This window comes from Chionomys nivalis, chromosome 7 (genome assembly GCF_950005125.1).
Source record: "Chionomys nivalis chromosome 7, mChiNiv1.1, whole genome shotgun sequence".
Classification (NCBI taxonomy): domain Eukaryota; kingdom Metazoa; phylum Chordata; class Mammalia; order Rodentia; family Cricetidae; genus Chionomys; species Chionomys nivalis.
In genome coordinates, this window is record NC_080092.1 from 84,764,467 (window position 1) to 84,788,542 (window position 24,076).

Below are 24,076 nucleotides of genomic sequence, written 5' to 3' on the forward strand. Positions count from 1 at the left end.
GTCCCAGGACTTTACAATTGTCTTCCAAATTTTTTCTTTCCAGGTTCCGCCAAAGATGTCATTGCCCCCAGACCACAGGAAGTAATTTTTAAGAACATGATGCCCACATTCTCAAGAGGTCGTGTGGGCAGTTTTTGGTCATTCAGTGGATTATGAATATTGGCCATTGTTTGGGGGGTGGTTACAAGTTGTTATTGGTTAATGGTGAGGGGAAAAAGCTGGAAAAAAGGAGATGAGATTCAAGAAACTTGTTCTGAAAAGAAAAAGGGGAATATAGAGAATGAGAGGATAATAGGGTAGATTATTGGATCTACTTTTAAACCAAAAAAGCCACTACTATTCTTATTTGTGTTTTTTGAGACAGGGTTTCCCTGTGTAGCTTTGGAGCCTATCCTGGAACTCACTCTGTAGACCAGGCTGACCTCAAACTCACAGAGTTCCAGCTGCCTCTGCCTCCATAGTTTTAAAGATTTTATATGGTATGAATTTTTGTTTATTGATACAAATTTGGGGTTATTTTTTTTATCATACTGCATATGTTTCTACTCAAGATATTTTTGTATATTGATACAAATATAAGGATTCTTTTGTTAAAACATACAGTACATATGTTTCTGCTCTTGTTTAAGTTATTGTTCCTATTCAATTCATTTAACAATGTACTGTAAATTTCTAGTCTTTGAAAGTTATTATTACAAACTATTTAGAATAATAAAATGCAGGTTAGTAGTTAGTCACCTATTACAATCAAACGTGTCATGTTGATATGTTTTTAAGGTCAAAAAACGATATTTTTAAATAGACAGGTGGTCTTTAAATACTTCAGAGATCTACAGAATGTGGCATTTAATATATTTTAATAACATAAGGTTCTTTTTTTATGGCAATGACACATGTCTGCTCTTGACATGATCAATACTTCAGAGAAAATGATGGGCATCAAAGAAATTCCATATGGAGTTTACTTTCTTTGTGGCAACAATTAATCACTGGGCAAGAAACTGCCCTTGTTTCAATTGCTGGCAGTTAATGCCCAAATGGACAAGCAGGACACAAAAGAAAGTGACTGCTGAAGTTTGCCAAGACAAGGCAGGATGCTCCTTCAAAAATCCTGCTTCACAGAAACGTCTATCAGATATTCTAGGCCTATAGGCCAAAGATAGATGCACAGGTGGAAACAAAGACTCTGAAGATAAAGATTGACCTAATGTTGCAGGACATTTGATGACACTGTGAACCCTGAGATTGTGCTATTTACTGGAAAGCCATGAATTGTGCTGTGGCTCAGCCCTAGCACACACCTTATATCCAGGTTTTTTGTTTGAATATTCTAATCATGATTAAATAAAACCAATCACAGGTCAAGAGGCAGAACAAGCAACCAGTTGACAGGAAAAAGTCATAGGGAATAAGAGGAAGTCCGTGGAGGGAGAGACACACAGGAAACAGAAAGGAGGGACATCCAGTTGGAAGATTTTCCTTTGAGATGGCATAGGAGAATACACTCTTGCTGGGATGTCAGCTGAGGAGGGTCACGTAGGTTCTCTCTCTCTCTCTCTCTCTCTCTCTCTCTCTCTCTCTCTCTCTCTCTCTCATTTGCAGGTGTTCACTTCAGCATCTGGCTCTCCAGTCTTTATTGTTAAATTGAATAATTGAGATTTAGTCAAAAAGCAACATTTGGTGCTCCAATGTGTGACAGGGAAATCATGCCAGCTGCAGACAAATAGGAAAGACATCAGGTTTGTTAAGACACCTAGAATGTCCTCAAAGAGTTAAATCATATTAAAAGGGGAACATTTCTCAGGTTAAGGATGAGAAATATCATAATTCAGGAATTAGAATCCTGTAGAGTGATACAGAAAGACTGAAATTAGAAGCAGGAAATGAAAAGATAAATGACTTATCTGAGATTGACATAATATCAATTGTTATAATTACTATCTGTCTGGTAAATCATATTTTATCCTTAATAGTCGCAGTGTTTTTCCTGTGCCAAATACGAAAAGTGGATTGATAAGCAGAAATCCTTAGAAAGACATAAAAATGAAAATAAGAAAACTACAAACAGAGGAATTTAGACAAGAACCTATTACATCACTGCACGATGAAATTGAAGAGGAGCAGCCCAAGGTTGTTAGGATGTTAGGATGCAACTTTAGTTTATCCAGTTCGTATACAAGAACTATAAGGAGACTATAGACATCCTCAAAGTTTTCAAGAAGTTAATAGAACTCTATAGAAATACTAGATTGGAAGAGATTTAAGGAAATGGTTGTTTCATATGGTAAGCATCCATCCTACATGAAGTAGATATTAACATCATATTAAACTCAGAACAGAATTATCTCCCAGGACTAGAAAGACTGGGCAACAGCAATATGGGAAACTGGTCCTCAGTTACAATGACAAACATGGTGGAGAGAGGAAGTGAAGAGCATAGAACAATGAAATAGGGTTAGAGGCATTAATATTTCCAAAGATTGATTTCTGGGTGAAGGTCAATATGCTGAATCACAAAGGCAGCTTAAATTTGATGATCATACCTTGGTGCTATGTCGTTTAGCAACTTTAAATGCTTGGGACAAGGTTGAAGAATCAGGAAAGAAGTCTGAGTCCTTTACTAAAATTATACAAGGCCCCAAAGAAGCCTACACTGATATTTGCAAAGATTAACAGATATAAATAGAATAGTATATGTCTCGAAAAGCCAAAAAAAAAAAATAGAACAGTGTATCCAGAAGTCAGACAAAATTAGTGGAATCTATGGCTTTTGAAAATACTAACTCAGAATGCAATAGGGTGATTACAGCTTTAAAGGCAAGATCAGCACCAACAGATGAATGAATTACAAATTGCTATTGGATCTCATGTTTATGATGCTACTCAATAGTAAAAGATATTTCTAAAATTTTAAGAAAAATAAAAATATAAGTTGCTCTAATTATGAAAAGCAACGTCATTTGAAAAGGGATTGTAGGCAAGGAAACAGTATTTTTTTTTCTAGAGCTAATCTTTAAAGAAGGCCCAGGAGTATGCAGAGGTGTGGCAAAGACCAGCATTGTACTAATGAATGCAGATCAACAAGGGACAGACAAGGTAACATTGCCATCAGGAAATGACCTAAGGGACTTCCTACAAGAACCTGATATCAAATTTGATATAATCATTACCTGTTATCATTGGAGAAACCCATTCATAGAGCAATTAAAATATTTAATACCTATTGTTAAAACAACACTGTTCTGAACATAATCAAGGATAGAACAGCTTCGGGAAATAAAGCAAAAAACTCAAAAGAGACCAGAAAACAAGTATTTTGGCAAATATACTTGCTATAAATGATCAAGAGACCAAAGCTAGAACTACAAATAAATGACATTGAAATTGAAGCATTATTAGACACAGAAACAGTTGTAACAATAATTTCACCAAAATCTTGGCATCCAAATTAGCCTTTTCAGGAGGTAAATATTCACTTTCTAGGGACTGGAACTTACCTAAGGTAAAATAAAGTACAAAATAGGTCGGTCAAGTGTATAGGGCCAGAAGCAGAAAATTAAAGCCATATGTGACAAATATAGCCATGAATTGGGGGACATCATTTGCTGCAGCGATAGAACACAGATTAACATTCTTCATATCTCAGAAACAAACCATAAAGAATGTTTTTGAGAAAAACAGTAACAGATATTATCAAGAACAGTCACAGACTGTTCAGGTTGTACACAAGCAAGAGACAACAGCTGATGGTCTTCTAAAGGTACCAGCTCCCCTACCACCAAAGTAGTTAACTGACAAACCTGTGTGGGTGGAATAATGGCCTCTGACATCAAAAAAATTATGGGAACTACAACAGCTAGTACAGAAGCAGCTAAGAGCTCAACATACTGAAGAAAGAACTGACCAGTCCTCGGGATTCTCCTATATTTGTTATTTTAAAAAATCTGGAAAATGGGTAATACAACAGATCTGAGAGCTATAAATGGGTGACTCAGCCAGTGGGATCTTTACAGCCTGGAATTCCCTGGCCTCCTTTATTACCTAAAGAATGCTCTATTAGAGCAATTCATTTAAATGTCTGCTTTTTTACTGTACCTTTGGAATAACAAAATTTATTATTAACAAAAATTTGCCTTCACAGTGCCTACTTATAATACTCAACCTGTTAAAAGCAAGAGACTTCAATTTATGAAAAGAACTAATTAGATTCTCCCTCATATAGTAAAAGGGACACCAACTTCTGGAGTCCCTTTATTCTAGACTGATGCAAATAAATCAGAATAGGTCCTTTATAATCAGGAAAAAGAAATAAAGTGCTTCAAAGCCCTTATGATTCAGTAAAAAAAAAAAGAAATAAAGAAAGAATGTATGCCATTCTTACAGTGTTATTAGATTTTCCTGAACCTCTTAATATAGTTACTGACTCCCAGAATGCCAAAAGAGTTGTTTTACATATTGAAACTGATGAACTAATTCTGGATGATTCAGAATTAACTTTGCTGTTTCTTTAATTACGTGTAATCAGAAATAGAAATCATCCATTGTATAAAACCTCTAGCACAAGGTGAAGGTGAAATTGATCAGCTAGTAGGAATGTGATAGACACCTCAGAATTTCATAAGAAATACTATGTTAGCAACAAAGGTTTAAAAAGAAAGATATTTCTATCCCTGGGCCAAGAAAATTATGGAAAACATCTACTTGTTCTTTGTATAAATGAACTCCATTATTTGCAAGAAGTAACCCAAAAGACATCCAAAGAAATAAAATTTGGCAAACAGATGTGTTTAATTTTTCAGACTTTGGAAAACTGAGAAGTATGTGTACAATATCATAGATATATACTCAGAATTTCAGTAAGCAACTACTTTAAGTTCTGGAAAGGCTAATTCTGTAATTACACATTTATTAAAGTTATGGCTATTATAGGAATACTTGTTCAAATGAAGACTGACAATGATCTATCATGTGTTTCTAATAAAATGAAACAGTTTCTTGTATGCATATTACAACATATAGCATATTATAGGTACATGACAATCCCACGGGATAAGGATTTATAGAAAGATCTAATCTCACTTTAGATCATGTTTAATAAACAGAAAGGGGCAGTAAAGACCTCAGAGATAGCAGTGTTTTATTAACGTTAAATTGTTTAAATGCTAATGAGAAAAAGAACAACCTCTGCAGAGAGATATTGAATAGAAAAGCTACTGAATTAAATCAGCCTGTATATTTTAAAGACCTCATTGAGGTCTTTCATTTGTTTAGTTTTTTCTTATTCAATTACAATAATTTATTTTAAAAATTCCATTGACTTCAGAATGGAAACTGGGATACATGTTATATTGGGGAAGATGTTTGCCTTTGTTTCCACTGGAGAAGAAAAGGTGTAGATACCATCAAGAAAGATTAGATTCAAACAGGAGAGGCTTCCTCAATGAGGAGAGACTATAGTTCAGAAAGTTCAGTCATTCAGTTCAAACTAACTCATAAGACTAACAAATGCCTTTGATTAGGCATGAAAAAAATCAAAAATAATATTTTGAAATGATAATTTATCAAAGACACACTTGCCTTACTGGCATGAAACGAAAATGGACTTTCTTAAATAAACCACCTGTCTTAACTCCATATTAGAATTTGGACTGTAGATTGTCATGTGGCCCACGCCATCCTGGACATCAGCTTTTCAGTTTTCTCTTAAATAAAAATTTTTGTTGTTTGGTATTAAAAACATAGTTAAAATATTTTAAATGTTTTAGATAAATTCAAAGGGTTATTATTGCTCAAACTTGTTTTCTAAATCTCTAAGAGTTGGAGTGATTTGAAGCTAAAAGGTTTGAGTAGGGCAGTGGTAGCCCATGACTTTTATCCCAACAGAGATAGGTGGATCTCTGTAAATTCTTGTCTAAATTCTAGAGTAATAGGGAACAAGATGGTGGTGGCATGCACCCTTAATCCCACCACGCAGGGACAACTCAAATACAGTTCCTAATTGGTAGGTTTGCATACTAGAGAAATCACAAACTATACAACAGGTTATTATAAAAACCTTCTACAGGCTTACTTAGAAGGGAACTAATTTCCAATGTGGGCAAGAACAAAGAGCAGCTTTTGCGACTGCCAGTAAACTCTTGTCTGTGCATGCAACCCTGGCCAATATTGAGCCAGATACCCTAATTATGGATATCATGTTTATTGGTGACTTGGCAACTGGGAACTCTTCATGAAGCAAAAAGGAGTCTACCAACATTTGCCTGTTGGCTTCTTTTGCAAATGCTTTCCACTTACATAGAATAAATATTCCTTCTTTGAGAAACAAATCTGGACATCCTACAAGGCATGGAATACCTTCTATTCAGTCACCGCCAGCCACCCTAGGATCAGTCCTAAGAGTGCCCCATACAATGGTGGACTGGCTCTGTTTGAAGACAGAGTCCTTTGCAGGCTTAGCCCTGGAAGCCAAAGTGTAACAGTGGAACTGGTACCTGTCTGATTCTTTGTGACCAGGATGTGGTAGCAAAGGGGTCTTGCCTTCTTGCACTGAGGAAATAGCTCAGTTGTCCATAATTCCCATCCCTAAGCTTGTTCACCCCTCCCCCCGAAGAGCACCCATTGGACTCTGGGGACTGACCGAGTGACACAACATTTGGTTAAAGCACAGTTTCCTGTTAGGGGGATGGAATGGCCAAAGGCAACGGAAGAAGCACAAAGTCAGCACCAAGCTGTTATGCTAGGAAAGCCAACTCGTGGTATGTGTGCCATGGGATAGCTCAGCCCTAGTACACAAAGTTAATCCAAGAGCTTTCTGCTTGAATATTATAAACAGGATTAAATCAAATCAACCATAGGTTGAGAGCAAGCAAGCAACCAACTTCCGTGAAAAAGTCATAGACTGAGTGAAAGCCAAGAGGATGGAGAGAGAAGCGCACAAGAAATAGAGGGGGGTTGGAGTGTTTTTTGTCTCCCGGCAGAGTAGCAGAAAGCTCTCTTTCTGTGAAGATGACATAGGAAGCAGCTGGGTGCTTTCTCTGCCTCTCTGAGCTTGCAAGTTTTTACCCCATCTGGCTCCTAAGTCTTTGTTGATAAAATGACAGAGACTTAGATAAAAAAAGAAACCTAAAGACTGTACTCAAGCTTGCTCTTCTACAAGCCTAAGAGAAACATTCTGAACCTGGACAGCCTTCCACATCCGTGGAATCGAGTGGTTATGCTGATTTCTGGCACCAGCTTGGAATAAAAGAAAGCAACCAGTATATTGTCTCTTCAGTAAAGTCATTGTAGGCAAAGACTTAAGAACAGAAAGCAAAAGGAAATGAGGAATGTCAGAACAAGAAGCAGCCAGACAAGAGGAAGCCTTGGAGCCACGGAGCAGGATGTACGGAGCAGGATGCACAGGGCTCGCCAGCGCCAGCTCCCTCAGAGACCACCCTTCTTCAACTTTTTTTACAGGTACTTCAATCCCAGGGTCAATAAATTTAGGAAAACACTTGTGACAACCCATCCTCACAAGACCACCGTTCAGTCTCCTAGGCCAGTTCTTTTCATGAGCGCTCCAAACAGGCACAACAGCCAGAGAGCTGCAAGGCCAGGAAAGAGCAAATCCTCTCCAAGTGTGAGAAACCTGCCAAGAGGCTTGACTACGGGAACTTGATTGACAGAGAGCAATATGAGGAAGTTATCTTGGAGAGAGGACGGGGTTGACTTGGACCCCGTCCAGGAACGGGGAGGCAGCAGCCCAACTGAGGGCTGCTGAGGATCTCCACTCTTGGAGCAGGTGGAAGGACTTTATTCGAGGGTGCGCTGTCAGCGGCGACAAAGGGGATCTGCCCCAGTGCAAGCTCTCTAGTGCCTGCTCAGTCAGCAGCACGAGCTTGTCAAAGCCGTGAGAGACTAACTGGCTGGCCAGATGTTGAAGAATGAGAAGAGAGAAGAGAAACTAAAGATCCATCCTCTTACTCTCTTACCGAGTCCGGGTTGACTTAGCAACAGGATTTCCTTCCTCCAAAGCAGGAGCAACCACCAAGCAGCTCTGCCACTCCACCTCTCCTGGCACAACACCAGGTCTGCCAAGTGCTCCAGACGGAAGACCCAGATTTCGGAACTGCATTCGGCTAGCAGTGCATATGCTTAGGCGCCATGAATGGATGTGGCTGCATGGGATGACTGTGAGCACCAGGCCCCGCTTCATTCTTCAATCCTCCACTTCCATAAAGCCTGGTAAAGGATTACTCCTGCCAGGACTAGTCCTCATTGCCCAAATTTAAAAAAAAAAAAAAAACAACCCCACAACTTCCTATTGCGTATTACATGTAAATGTCGTATCAGACACAAAGGACAGCATAAAGTTGTCAGCTGTCTAGCAGACCTGATATGATCCAGGACTTTATGCCTTAACGCCTTAGCAATTATTTCTCTTTCTTGAAGCCTACTTTCCTGATTGCTCAACCTTACTGATACCAGATCCTAGGAGTGAGCCTTCCATTCAGTGTGGATGTTAGGCAACACGTGGTCTCTGCAGGCACAAAATGTGATGCTTGGCTAACAGGGACAATGGCAAGCAGAAGTTTCCATGGGAAAAAGATGCGCCTGTGTTAAATCAGCTACACAGTAGATTGGCTGACTGTGAAATGCTAAAGTGTTACAAGATGGGAACCAGAAAATGCCTCAGACTATCTGTGCCCCTTTAAGAGGTGTTCCGTGCCCCCCTCTGCCTGTCACCTGACATTCCTGTGAGTGCCACCATCTTCTAATGTGGATGTTGTGTTTTGAATGAGAAATGTCCTCCCAAATGGTTTTAGACACATGGTCCCCAATTGTAGGTGCTGCTTGGCAGGGGTGGGATCGAGGAGCGGTATGGAGCCTTCTGGAGGTACAGCCTCACTGGAGGAATTACATCACTGGGTGTGGACTAAAGGGTTTATAGCCTTGCCCCACTTCCTGCTTGCATTCCCTACTTTCCACGCGTGGTTGAGACATGATCTCCCAGCTTCCTGTTCCTGCTGCATGCCCTCCCCACCTTCACAGACTAAGCTTCTAGAATCAGAATGAACCCATTCTTCCTTAAGTTGCTTTTGGGCTATTATTCAAACGTCATTTCCAGATGAAATATCTGGAAAGTTCCAACACAATATCAAAAATGTCCTCCAAGAAGACTCAATGAAAGCCTGACCAAAACCTCTCAACTCCGAAACCTCGATCCTGATTGTACCAGAGTTCCTTTCTTTGGGATGCGTGTGCTGTTTCCGCTTCTGTTGCTTAGCCTTGCCTTCCCACTTCTCAATGAGCATATACAGTTTTTCTCTTCCAGAATCCAACAAACCTGATTACCCACGGCTTCAGCAAAGAAGACCACTTCAGTAACCATTGACAACGGCGATGCCTTTGTCTGAGGGATTTCATAGACTGTTCCCAATGGAGACATCAAAACCTTAGGAAAGCGTAGGAGAGACTGTATCTGCCCAACTCAGTTCTGGGCCCCTACCCAGCAGCTGCAAGAAGACCAAATCCCTCAGTGGCCAACAGGCACAGGAATAGCTTAGCAACCTAGGACTCGGCCTGGCTTGGGCTATGAAGACACACTCGCTAGTCTCGTAGCATAGGACCCTCACCTGCATTAAGTTGCATACACACCGCAAGAGTGGAGTGTTACTCTTTCCTGATTTCACCTTCATAACTCTTGTGGCCAGCTTTCATTCAAGCATATTCTAGAACATACTTAACTATGAGAAGCAGGGGTTCTGGGTACAGGCCCAGCAAGAGAAACTCTGTCCTCCAAGGTTTTAGGGAAAAATCTTATATTTACTGTAGTATGTCTATACATAATTGGGACACATATGATTCAAATCAGATGGATCATGGTAAAGAATGTTCGAACCAAGCAAAGATTTACATAATCCAAGCCAACCAGTCAAAACAGAAAGACTGCCCATAACCCATTATTAACAACTAACTCTGCTGTTCCTCAAACCCTTAAAAGGAGGCTGCAGATACTGAACACTACACAGCACGACAATCATGGAGTCCACTGCTCACTGTATTATTGTATTGTTTCTGAACACGGTTTCCTTGCCACTTTGTAATCTGTGTTGCCTGGATTCTTTAAACAAGATGCCAAGAGTCCAGAAATGTTGATCCGGGCAACAATCTCCAGCAACACTTCCACGGCCCATTTCAGCTCTGAGGAGCCAGACGGATGGTGCATAGCAGCTCATCTCCTTACAAGTTTAATGTCTCAATTCTTTTTCTATTTCCCTTATTTATTTCATCATATGTGTGTGTGCACGTGTATAGACGTGCATGCCACAGCAAAATTTGGAATGGACATGTGGGGGGTCAGTTCCTTCCACCACGTGGGACTGAACTTGAGGCATTGGGCTTGGCTCCTGTCCTCTGTGCCATCTCAACAGCTCTGGCCTCAACTCCTGGGGAGGATGTCAGGTGGCTAGACAGGTAGTAGCAGGCTTGGAGGCCGCTGAGGATAGTCTCATCATCCGCTTTAGATTCCAGCTCCAGTTTACCATCTAAAAGGATGGAGGAACAGGGGACTTTCTTGGGATCCTCTAAAGGACAGCTATTTTCTCTTGGTTAAAAGAATAGAATCTTAACTTCTCCCTCAGATGCTAACTACATATAACAGTCTAATCTGCTTCCAGGATTAGAGATTACATACTATTGCCCCCTCAAAGTGGTCCTGCCAGTCACCTGGTGAGGAGACCACCCCTCAGGGAAGCTGATTTAGCTGAAGGCTTGCTAAGGGGATGGGAGGAATAATTATCCCCTTAGTGAAGTGATGGACTTACACGCCCCAGATGCCACTTCAGACCCTCACTGCTAAGCCCACCCTCTTCTCTCATTTTCTAATTCTAAACCGAATCCTTTTCTTTTCCCCTTTCTATGCCTTCCTTAGATGCTGAACAAAACCAGAAGCATGCTTGTCATGGCACATGGAGATTTGTTTTCCCTGAAGATCCTACGGCTCCTTACAGACCCCCACTACTGACTTAAAGACATCTTCCTCCCACGCCCCTGTCATCTGCCTCAGCAGCCTCAAGAATTTACAACTTGTCCGGCCTGTTTTTCTTGCAAGCTACAGTAAAATGACCCTTCAGCTTCCTCCCAAGATCCTTCTGAAATTATTTTAGCAACCAGACTAAGAACATTGTTACCATTGCTGAACTACTTTTTCCCCTAATGGACAAGATGCGGGTTCTTTGCATGGCTTCTTTGCAAAATGACCCTAAGAGTCCTCCTCTCAAACTTCCAAACAAGCTTTGTGCTCAGTTGGAAACTCCAGTTCACACATACTAGATCCGGAAAGCCCCATTCCTCTCTCTCCTGTCTCTCTCCAAAGTCCTCCCTCTCAGAGAATCTCCAACAGAGGGAAGGCACCAAAAACCCAGTTCCACATTTCTGGTGGCTACAGCAGCTTCTCCCCTGAAGTGCCAGCCGCCAAGTTCCTGCCTAAAACACTCAGCTTTTGATCATACTTGGGCACAAACCCAGCTTGTGACAGACATGTCATTAGGCAGGCATGTCATTACCCCTTGCCTACAACCTATATAAGCTCCCTGCTTTAATCCCAGCAGGGGTGTGACTTCTCCTGCCTCTGTCTCTGGGACTGGAGAACTCACCTGGGGAGTTGCTTTACTCAACCTGTTCTTTCACTTTTTCAATTCAGCTTAACCTGGCTTACTGTGTGGACGGAGGAACCTGATATCGTGATATAGAAAACCTATTACTGCGACAGAAAAGGAAGCGCCCTTCTGCCACCATTGGGCGCTTGAGGCATCTCCTAATTGTCTTAGAAACTTGGTTCAGGCTAAACAAGTACTTGTGGCTTCCATGCAGAAAAAAGTATCAGGGTGACCCCATCCAAAGAAGAGTTGGGGGTTTATAGAAGATATTTTACTATATGCTTAAGAGAGTTAAAAGAGATCTCAGAACAAAAGGCACATTCAAGAGCATGGGTGGCAGGGGAGCGAGCAGGGCTTCACTGCCCTTATAGGAGTCACATATACTATAGAGACCGTCACTTTGGCGGGGTTTGAAGTGTCTTTAAAGGTGGGTATGGGACAGAAATCAGATCTCAGGGTGGTTCCAGAGGAGGAGCTGGGCATTTGAGAGGATTCCAATTGATAAGGTAAAAGTCTAGCTCTCAGGAATGGAGGTCGGTGGGATTGCTTCCCTGTAAACAAAGTTAAGCCTCGTTTGGATTCCCAAGAGACCTCTGGGAGAGAAGGCTGACAAGGCCATCCGTGCCAGGCTTTAAACCCGTTTCGTTGCTAGTCTAAATTCCAAAAGGTCCTTATTTTAAAAATATTTTTAATTACTTATATCCATATGGGTGCAGGTGCCCATGGAGACCAGAGGTATCTGATCTTAGGGCCCCTGGAGCTGGGGTCACATGTGGCTGGGAGCCACCTGACATGGGTGCTGGGAACAGAACTTGGGTTCTCAGGCTTGTGTGGGTGACAGAGTGGAGCTGTGTTGCTGTCTCCTTGGCATAGACCATTTTTGTTTTTAAAATTTGAACCATTTCCTTTACCTGTTTGATTGATTGGTTTTTGTTGGTTTTCTTTAAGGGATTTGTTGATTTCTTCCAATTATAATTGTTTGCTTGTCTTTTCCTCCATTTCTTTGTTTTTAAAAAAAGATTTATTTATTATGTATATAGTGTTCTGCCTGCATGTCAGAAGAGGGCACCAGATTTCATCACAAATGGCCATGAGCCACCATATGGTTGCTGGGAATTGAACTCAGAACCTCTGGAAGAACAGCCAGTGCTCTTAACCATTGAGCCATCTCTCCAGCCCTTCCTCCATTTCTCTAAGAGAATTTTTCATTTCCTTTTTAAGGGCCTCAATCATCTTCATAAAGTTATTTAAAGGTTGTTTTCTTCTGCTTATTTGCATTGGGATGTTCAGACGTCTATTATGGAACCACTAGTTTTTGGGTTCTGTATTGCTCTTTATGTTGTTGAATGTATTTCTGCGCTATTGTCTACCCTTCTCTTCCTCCACTCGGTACCAGTGGAGCCTGTGCTTCAGGGGATCTCTCTTCCTCCAGTTGGTGCAGTTGGTGGCTGCGACTCCAAAACAGGCAGGGCAGAGCCTCAGATGGTCACTCCTCCAGGTGCAGGCGGGGCCAGGGCTCTGCTGATCCCTCCTTTATGTGCAGGAGGGTCTGTGGCTCTGGTGGCCGCTGATGTGGTGGGGTATCTTGTACAGAGGATGGCACTGGATGTTGCCTGGGGTGCAGGTGCTCTTTCCCAGAGGAAATTCTTTTTTAAAAAAATATTTATTTATTTACTTATTATGTATACAATATTCCGTTTGTGTGTGTGCCTGCAGGCCAGAAGAGGGCACCAGACCTCATTACAGATGGTTGTGAGCCACCATGAGGTTGCTGGAAATTGAACTCAGGACCTTTGGAAGAGCAGGCAATGCTCTTAACCACTGAGTCATCTCTCCGGCCCCCAGAGGGACTTCTTAACATAATTTCTGAAAGCTGTTGCTGTTGGTGCTTCCGGGCCACCACAGCCACCATCACACTCCTTCTCTGACACTTCCAGGCCGAGGTTGAAGCCTCTACCATGCTTCTTCTTCTCTCTCTCTCTCTGTGATGCCTGCAGGCTGCTATATAACTCTTGAGAGTGTATTTCTTTCTGGGTCTGTGATTTGCTTTGAATATTGTTGCTCTTTGCAATCTGCTCACACCTCTATTTTGTTCTTGAATAAGTTGCCAAGAACATTTGAACTTTTTTATTGAAGCATGTAAAGCCTTCATGTTTGAAATTGTACGACCTCCCTTGCTGCTTTTAACATATATGATTAACACTTCACTGGAAAGAAATAAGCTAGACTCAGAAAGACAAATATCACATATATCTCTCACATGTAGAAGAGAAGCTAATGACGTCAAGCAGTTTCTTTATTTTTAACCAATGACCTTCCTCCATCATGGAACCAAGTCCATGACCTAGCACTTGCTAGGCACATACTCTACAACTCAGTTAACCCTTAGATTTATATGTAACATAAAAGTAGAAAATGGACTATGGGTGGTGAGAAAGGACTTAAACAGATGAAGAATGACAGGGAATAATGGGGAAAAGACAGCATGTCTTCTCTCATATGTGGTATCTAGGTTTAAACACATATATGTATGTGTCTATATGTCTATGTAGATCTATATAATATACACATGCATACATGTGAGATCGAAGGAAATGGACAACCTGATGGGGGAGGAAGGGGACCAGCATAGGAGGGAAGGGCAGTGGTGCCATGATGAACCCACTGGTTTATGCACTGAAACAAATCGCCCAGGTGCTGCTTCCATGCATCATTGCAAACCCCATCCTTATCAGAGGAGTCCTTGCCCTCCAGACCCTGAGCCAAGTCCTCCTGGCCCAGGGCACTCAGGAATCTGTGCACATCCCGAAGCCGCAGTGGCCGCCTTACAGAAACAGACTTCCTAGAAAGCAAAGTAAAACTTCTAGGTTTTCCAAGTCTGTTCTAAGGGTCCCACAATGCCCCTAGGGAGATCTTTGCCTGTGACTCGTCCTAAAGCAGAGGCACCAGCATGGCAGTAACCCCACTTATTCCACTGAACCAACTTCTCCCTCTGAAGAAGCCATCCTGGGCAGGAGCCCTTTGCAGATCAGCAAATCAGCTGCAGATCAGCTCTCTCAGGCAGACTCCCTGAGGTGAGGGAGGGCCTGCTCCTGCTTGCCTAGCTGCTTTATGCTCCAAATGCAAAGCCCAAGTCCACAGCACAGCTCACAGACTCACGGGGTTTCACCCTGCAGCCTGCCTCTGGTGGGGAGTTGTAAGAACAGTTTAAAGGGCTTGACTGCCTGGGCATGGTGGCTGAGGCCTTATAACCCCAGCATTGGGGAGGCAGAGGCCAGAGGATTGTCTTGAGTTAAAGATCAGCTTATACCATCAGCCTACACAACGAGGTACAGACCAGCTTGAGTGTTAAGTATGAGACCCTATCAAAAAAAAAAGCTGTCAATGACTTAACCAGCACCCGAACATTAGCCATCCTTTCAGAACCCAAATGGAGTAGAAAAACTCAAGAGTACATTTTCTAGAAACTTCTGACATTTGCATGCTGCCAACCCAGGGAAAAGGTCAGAGGTCAGAGCCTTCCCAGGCCAACGACACACAAGCTTGGAGTCCCACAACTTGGGACAGTGCTGACCCAGAGAAGAAGTCAGCTCCTACTCAGGGTAAAGAGTCCCAGAGCTCAGGGCAAGGACCCCGAAGACTCCAGAACTCCAGGTGGAAGCTGCGAACCTGGGAAGGAGATGACAATCACAGCATCGAAAGCCCATGAAGGGAAAGCCGTTCTTTCCTCTCAAAAAAATAAAAATAAAAATAAAAAATAAAAAATGAAATCTACCTCTGAGCAGAAGCCTAGCATTTCAAAGTACCCCACACCTAAGTTATTCCTAGATAGTCCTCCTTTTTTAATGCTGGACATTTTTTTTTGAAGCCCTCTCCCTAGCATGCATGGTGCTTCTTATTCCACCACATGGCTGGGCTCCGTGGTGGTGGTAACACAAGCATCACAGTTCTCTCTTCTTCTCCATCCTCCTCCTCCAGGCAGCTACCAAGATATATAGCTTGTCTGCCCTGGGGTTGGTTTTTCTTTCTTTTCTTTTTTTAATTGATTTTTATTGAGCTCTATATTTTTCTCTGCTCCCCTCCCTCTTCTCCCCTCCCCCCTTCAACTCTCCCCTCTTCAACCCTCCCCCCTTCAACCCTCCCCCTTCAACCCTCCCTCTTTCAACCCTCCCCCAAGGTCCCCATGCTCCCAATTTACTCAGGAGATCTTGTCTTTTTCTAATTCCCATGTAGATTAGATCTATGTAAGTCTCTCTTAGGGTCCGCATTGTTGTCTAAATTCTCTGGAATTGTGGTTTGTAGGCTGGTTTCCTTTTCTTTATATTTAAAAAACACCTATGAGTGAGTACATGTGACAATTGTTTTTCTGTGTCTGGGTTACCTCAGTCAAAATAATGTTTTCTAGCTCCATCCATTTTCCTGCAAAATTCAAGCTGTCATTTTTTTTCTGCTGTGTAGTACTCCATTGTGTAAATGTACCACATTTTCCTTATCCATTCTTTGGGCAAGAGGCATTTAGGTTGTTTCCAGGTTCTGGCTATGACAAACAAAGCTGCTATGAACATAGTTGAGCACATGTCCTTGTGGCACGATTGAGCATCCTTTGGATATGTACCCAAAACTGGTTTTGAGGAAGGTTGTTTCCTAATCTTCTGAGAAATCACAACACTAACTTCCTAAGGGGCTGTGCCAGCTTGCATTCCCACCAGCAATGCAGAAGTGTTCCCTTTTCCCCACAACCTCTCCAGCATAAGTTGTCATCAGTATTTTTGATCTTGGCCATCCTTACAGGTGAAAGATGGAATCTCAGAGTTGTTTTGATTTGCATTTCTCTGATGACTAAGGATGTTGAGCGTTTCCTTAAGTGCCTTTCAGTCATTTTAGATTCCTCTGCTGAGAGTTCTCTGTTTAGATCTGTACATTGGATTATGTGTTCTTTTGATGACCAATTTCTTGAGTTCTTTGTATATTTTGGAGATCAGACCTCTGTCTGATGTGGGGTTAGTGAAGATCTTTTCCTATTCTGTAGGCTGTCGTTTTGTCTTGTTGACCGTGTCCTTTGCTTTACAGAAGGTTTTCAGTTTCAGGAGGTCCCATTTATTAATTGTTTCTCTCAGTGTCTGTGCTGCTGGGGTTATATTTAGGAAGTGGTCTTTTGTACCAATGTGTTCAAGTGTACCTCCCACTTTCTCTTCTATAAGGTTCAGTGTGAATGGCTTTATGTTGAGGTCTTTGATCCATTTGGACTTGAGTTTTGTGTGTGGTGATAGATATGGATCTATTTTCGTTCTTCTACATGTTGATATCCAGTTATGCCAGAACCATTTGTAAAATATGCTTTTTTCCATTTGACATTTTTTGCTTCTTTGTCAAAAATCAGGTGTTCGAAGATGTGTGGATTAATATCCGGGTCTTCTATTTGGTTCCATTGGTGCTCCTGTCTGTTCTTATGCCAATACCAGGCTGCTTTCAGTACTGTAGCTCTGTAGTAAAGTTTGAAGTCAGGGATTGTGATGCCTCCAGAAATTCTTTTATTGTACAGGATTGTTTTGGCTAGCCTGTTTTTTTTTTTTTTTTTTTTTTTTTTTTTTTTTTTTTTTTTTTTTGCTTTTCCATATGAAACTGGGTATCGTTCTTTCGAGGTCTATGAAGAATTTTGCTGGGATTTTGATGGGCATTGCATTGAATCTGTTGGTTTTTCTTTTAACTGCTAATAAAGTTGTTCTGGAGTATTCTTAGTTTCTTCTTAAATTCTTTCATTAGCTGGCCTAAGAACTCAAGAGGGGACCACAGTTTCCCTGGTAACTTGTGGCGCTCCAAAGGGTGCCCTCTAAAATTCCCATTTACACATGGCAACTATAAAGGGAACCCCCCAAAAAAAGAGTTCCTCTGAGGACAAAACGGGTTTCCACATGCCAGGAGAGTGGGTAAGCACATCCCGGAGGCTCCCCCTTCAGTCCCTGTTGGGGAGATGCAGCCTGCAGACTTATCTTCTGTCTTCCTGGGAAGGGGGTTCTTCACTGTCCTCCCTCCTCAGCTGGCTTTGTCGTTTTCTTGGGTGGCTTTCCTGTGCTTCTGGGTCTAGCTGTCAGCTGCAGGGCCAGTGGCTAAGTAACACTAAGTTTAACTCTTGTCTTCTCTCTCTGGCTCAGGATCCCTTTCTTTTTTCAAAAGGGGTGGCTACTATTATGTAACGTTTTCTTGAGTGTGTCCAGTGCCATGTTACGGTAAGGTCAAGTCCTTTCCTACATTAGACTAATGAGGTTTCATTGGATTTTCAAAGCCTTAGTTTACATGATGGCCTACTGGGTTCTAAAGAGAACTTTGGGTTTTCCTAGCCATGGACCTCCAACACTGGCCAGACACTACAGGGAATGAATGAGTCGGCTGGGGGGCTCGTGTGAGGCTGCAGAGGTCCAAGGGCCAAGACTGAGGGGTGGGGTGGGGTGGAAATGGTGGCACAGATCCCACTCCAGATCCCAGTGGCAGACTTCATTGTTCTAGACAAGCTGCTGCCGATGTGTGGGTTGAGGTTGCTGGGCCAGAGGGTAGGGTACTGGCTTTATGAGGTCTTATTGCCTGCCCTTTCTGCCTGAGTCTCTGGCCCTGCTTTTTCCGCACACTTAACTGTCTGCTTTCGCTGGTGTTTTTCTTTTTTGTATTTGGTGTGCTGTAGTTTATGGAATCTGTTGTTGTTGTTGTCGTTTTGAGGAAGAGTTTCTCTGCGTAGCCCTGGCTGCTCTGGAACTAGCTCTATAGATCTGTCTGCCTCTGCCTCCCAAGTGTTGGGAGTGTGTGCCACTAACAGCCCGGCTAGATTATGGAGTCTTACTTCCAAGTTATACACACAGTAAACTACATGGAGCTCTCCCCATCCAGACAGCTTGACGCATAACTCTTTAAATGAGGCATTCACCCCAGGTACTTCGTTTCCTACACAGACCTTAACATGGGGTGTGGGTGGACAGATGGTAAAGTTGGAACAACACAAAGCCCAGAGGGAACATGCAAGGAAAATATCAACCCAGGAGGGAGAAAACGAAGCAGTTTGTGAGAGCCAAGTGGTGCCTGGCCAGCCAGCCTGTCGATGAGGGGTCTGTCCTCAGCCCAGGCACACACCCTAAAAGAGGAGGTGTTTCAATACGTGAAATGGCAGTTCCGATGCCACCAAGACCGAGCAAGGACATCAGATGACTCTCAGGAGATGGTGAAGCGAGGCGACCTATGGCTGGCACAGGAGAGGTGGCAGTTGGGAGGAGGCAGAGCGAGGCAGCCTGGGAGAGCCTGTGTAAACAGTTGAACTTGAGCGGTTGGGTCTGGGCTCCAAGCTAGACATGTCTCTACCCGGGCTCTAGGGAAAACCTCGGTGGTGGGGCTGCAGGAAAAGGGATTGAGCATGCTCCATTATCATTCTGCAAGTCCCTCCTTCCCCCAAAATGTCACCTTATAGTTGCAGCATGTGTTAGTAGTGTCCCCTTCATGTGACAGGAGACAAGGGAATGTGTGTTCAGGACAATCAGTGGGGACTGTGTGATAGAAGGGGAGACAGAACCTGGGGCCAAAGTCCCTAGCCATTCCCCAAGCTCAGACGGCCTCCATCTGATGTCAACATCGCCCCCAAAACTGACTTAAAACGGCAAGCACCCGCTCCTCACAATGTGTTTAGTTAAGAGCTCAGAAGTAGCTTTAGCATTTCCAGCTACGAGTTTTTGATGATACTGTTTGATCTGGGCCAGGGCTGTGGCCCTCTAAAAGGGAGGCTGCAGTATCCATCTGCAAGGTGTTTTAGCCCCCCACATGGCTGACAAGCGGTGCTGGTCACTGCGAGGGCCCCTCAGTTCCTGCCCACGCGGGTCTTTCCCCCCAAGCTACTTGACTACTTGACTGCTGGTTCCAGAGAGGTGGAGAAAAAAGAAGAGGATCTTTTTATGGTCTCGCCCTAGACAGCACCCAGCATCACTACTGAGTCAGCATGTGACCAGTTAAACGCCAATCAACAATTCCAGCCCCCATCCAAGGGTAAGGGATGTTGCAGGCCATCTTCTGCTGAGAGGAAGAACAACACCTCTTTCTGTACTACTACTTCACACCAGCTTCTGCTAACTGTCAACAGAGAACCACAGGGAGTGGGAGGGGCATCATAAGCCCCACCCCCTTGGAACTGTTAACTGCCTCTAAAGCCACTGGGTAAGGGCAAGGGACTCAAGTATCCTTCTCCCTAACTGTTAACTGCCTGTAAATCCTCAGGGAGGGGCAGTCCTTGTGGGCCCCTCTCTGGCTCCATGATAGGTAGTTTCATGAGCTGACTTAGTTTTGTTTTGTTTTGTTTCCTAGACAGGAATTCTCTGTAGCTTTAGAGTCTGTCCCGTAACTCGCTCTGTAGATCAGGCTGGCCTGGAACTCACCTGCCTCTGCTTCTCGAGGGCTGGGATTGAAGGCGTGTGCCACCATCACCCAGCTCTTGTGCAGGTCTTCTCAGAGCTGCTGAGAGTTCAGGATGTTGCTGACATGTCGTATCCAATGGACAGCTTTCCAAAAAGCCACTTAGACTCTATGTTGCTCATTTTTTTTTTACAAATCAGGTTTTCAGTAACGGTTGTAATTTTCTACCCCCCAAAAGGATATGGCGAGCGTTACCCCTCCTTTACACATGAGGTTAGGAGCATCGACTGCTTGTAAGCAGGAGCCGGAGTCACTGCCCTCAGTTCCGAAGTTTTCACATTTGAGGGAAGAGGACACTAGACACCGACTCTTGAAAGAGTCAAGGAATTTATGGGCCTATTTTTAAACTGCCTGGGTGCAGGAAAAGCACCCTTTTTTCTGCCACCTCACTGACTCTCAGGACTTCTGACGCCAGCTGGAGGGCACCAAGCGACTTCCTAGCTCTCTGGAGACGCCAGCTGTGGGTCCTAGACTCAGCTGGACTTAGCTCTACTGGAGTTAGCTAGTGCCAGACTGCTCAGATAAGGGCTCGGCTCGCCCGCAGTCCCTGTTCAGATGGCAGTCACAGTCCAGGTTGTCACTAGTGCATCCTACCAGCCTGACGGCCACCTCAGGTGATCCCTTGCTAGGATGACTCGGAGCCCAGTAAAACAGTCCCTTCCTACTGCTGACAAAGAATTCTGGGGGAGGGCTGGAGAGATGGCTCAGTGGTTAAGAGCATTGCCTGCTCTTCCAAAGGTCCAGAGTTCAATTCCCGGCAACCACATGGTGGCTCACAACCATCTGTAATGAGGTCTGGTGCCCTCTTCTGACCTGCAGACATACACACAGATAGAATATTGTATACATAACAAATATTTTAAAAAAAAAATAAGAATTCTGGGGGAGCAGTGAACAGCCAGGAGAAGAGGTGCATAGGTGAGGTGAGCTGGGAAGGCTCCAGGAGCATGGTGCTGGGGGCAGAACATTCCTTCCCTGTGTTCATCAACCCAGAACCGTTGTGATTCCCATGTTTGGGCATTTTTATGGAACCCTTCATCATACAAGCCTGATTGACTTTTGAGACATGGTATGACTTTTAGCCCAGGCTGGCCCAGAATTTGTAAACCTGCATCCTCAGCATTCTGAGAGTGGAGGGGTTCCAGCGTGTGTCCCCATACCTAGCCTGTTTGTGTTCACCTCCTTACCTCACACCAGGACACATGACTAAAGCTGACGATCTCAGCCACGCAGTTGTGGCTTGTTCTTGCTGATGACTAACCTTCATCCAGAAGCCCACCAAAAGTGACCTCATCCAAACAAATGGTGCCCTGACCACAGTGAAAATGTCCGGGTGATTTAGGAGCTCTGTGGCAGCAGCTGGGGAGCAGGTACCAAATACGTGTTTCCTGTCATGGCACATTCCCTCAGACAAGTAACTAGAAGCCATTATTAACATTTCAAACCAAAAAGACTATTTTAATTTCTTTAGCATTTAACGTTAGTGTGTCCTTGTTTATTACAGTAAATCAATTGTATGAAAGAATGGGCTTCGTTATGACTTTCTGCCTTATTATATTGCTGACAATGTGCACCAGCTGTGCACGGTTTGTGCATGTGGATGCAGGTGTCCACAGGGGCCGCAGGAGGGCATCGCATCCCCCTGGGGCTGGAGGTAAAGCTGGTTGTGAGCTACCTGGCACGAGTGCTGGGCGCTGAGCTTTGCTCTGGGTAAAAGCAGCGCATGGTCTTTGGTCACCGGGCCATCTCTCCAGCCCCTTGGATAACACACTTCGATGACATCTGCCTCCTCCTCTGCCAGGTCATCTCTCCCCACCGGAGTTCCTACTCCCCTTCTCCAGAAGTCTGTCTTCTACTTTCATGTCTCCAAAGGGATCTCGTCCAAGCCCTTGGTGCTTTTTGCTGAAGGTGCTGGGGTGGTGGCAGCTGGTGAGGGGCTGTACCTCTTAGCTTTCAGGTTCCAGAAAGTCAAGGAGCCGGGTCTTTTGGAACACTGCTAAGGTCACTGTAGTCTCATGGTCCCCCGGGGGAGGGGGGGTGTCCAGGTGGCCTCTGGAGGTGCACATGATGACGGCAGAGAAGGAATCAGATGGCAGCCATCTCTTCTCTCCCTGATGTATCTCACACACATGCACATTACCAACAACACATCTGGCCAGGGAGTCAAGGAGTGTGTGCTTCCTGGGTTTCCCAGACCTGCAAAGAATGAAGTGGCGATTTCCACTGGGTTGGTCCCACTCTGTGCCACACCTCTACATCCAGGCATGATGAGAAAAGCCCCACTTGTGCTCGAAGGTGCCCTGGTACCCACCGCGCTTTGGGCAGACAAATGGATGTTCAAGGCTCTGGAAGTGTAGGGAGGCCCACAAAGAGTTACATGGTGGAGGCCTAACTGTCAGAGACCCATTGTCACTCTGGCCAGTTAGCAGGTAAGGTAGTGACTCCTGAGATGCCTGGGATGGATCCTTAGTTTACTCTCTGTAATGAAGGGCAGGTGACCTGCAGGCCACTGAAAGCGCAGCCCTTTTCCAAACCACTGGGGGCGGGGAGAGCGTCTATAAACAAGGGCCCTTTCTTCAGACACTGCGCAGGGCCTCGTGCGTGGTAGGATGCTAGGCAAGATCTCCCTCCTGCACTGCCCTTTTACTTGGACAGCACTGGGCTACTTATTTAAGCTGTGGGTTCTTCACACCTGCCCTTCCCAGCCTCCTGCCTCCCTTCTGAAATCAATCTCCAAGACAGAGAGATGTATTTATCAAACTTTGCACACTCACTTTTACTACCAACTACTAACCACAGGTTAGGTAGGTGGCAAAGGTTCTCTGGTTTCGTCCATGCTGGAGGTCATCTGGGAGAAGAGTAGGTGAGGTGCGGGACAGAACAGTCAGTACAAGGAAGGATGGTGTCCTTAAGTCTGACAGGGAGGCCGGGGTCCCACCTTCAGGCTGCCCTACACAGGCAACATTGCCCAGATGGACACCCACCTTGTAGCTTAGGGCATCTTACCAGGCCCCGCAAGCTCTGGCTCCGAATGTCTTGGGGTGAAGTTCTGTCATTTTAAGACCTGGACGATTGGAGAGAGGGGAACACACCCTAGTCCCCAACCCTTGGAGTCGGGGTGGGACTTGAAGGCTACCGCAGAGGTGGAAAGAGGATAAAGTGGAGGATTTCTGTTAAATGGTGACATTGAAGGAGGGTCTGGTGCTGTGCGGTGGAGAGTTTGGGATCTGCAGCTGAAGGAAACTGGGATTTAGGTCTGCAGATGCTACGAAAGCTTCAGAGGAAAGCAGATTCGCGAGGAAGATGCAGCAGTAAGGCAGACCCGGGGCCAGCCACAGGACTCGGTGCATCAAGGCTTAGCCAGGGAGTTCAGTCCCAGGAATCTACATGGTAGAAAAAAAAAAAAAAAAACCCAGCTCCTACAAACTGTCCATTTACCTCCACATGCACACAGTGGCACGTTCCCTTCTAACACACACACACAACCAAATTTCACTTTAAGCGCTCACTTTGGCAATACATTTAGTAAAATTAGAAAGATACAGAGATTAATAACACAACCCTGTACAAGGATGGCATGCATATTTGTGCAGCGTTCCTTGTATATATATATTAAATTTTACTCTGAAAAGACAAAGCCAGGAGACTCACCCATGGGCTACCAAATGTACTCTGGCCTTTTTGTTGTTGTTGTTGTTGGGATAAGGGGTTGACATAGGGTCTCAACACTGTAGCCCAGGCTGGCCTTGAGCTCACCTTGATCCTCCTGCCTGAGCCCTGTAAATAGTGGACTTCCTCTCTAAACTAATCATTCTTTGAGACAGGGTCTCCTGTAGCTCAGGCTGCTGTCCTACTACTATGTATTGAAGAAAGAGTTTGACATTGTGGCCCTACTGTTTAAAACACCTGAGTGCTGGGATTGCAGGACCCTGTCATCATGCCTCAGTGCTGGAATGGAACACAGGGGTTCATGCGCTGGACAATTACAACTGAGT

General features: G+C 44.1%; 1 non-coding gene across 1 annotated transcript; it reads left to right on the plus strand.

The window, feature by feature from the left end:
* The first annotated feature begins 23,582 nt into the window (after window positions 1–23,582).
* Window positions 23,583–23,688, plus strand: LOC130878846 (U6 spliceosomal RNA). The gene has a single exon (XR_009057467.1). It is a non-coding gene; the product is annotated as a U6 spliceosomal RNA (small nuclear RNA).
* Window positions 23,689–24,076: the final 388 nt, after the last annotated feature.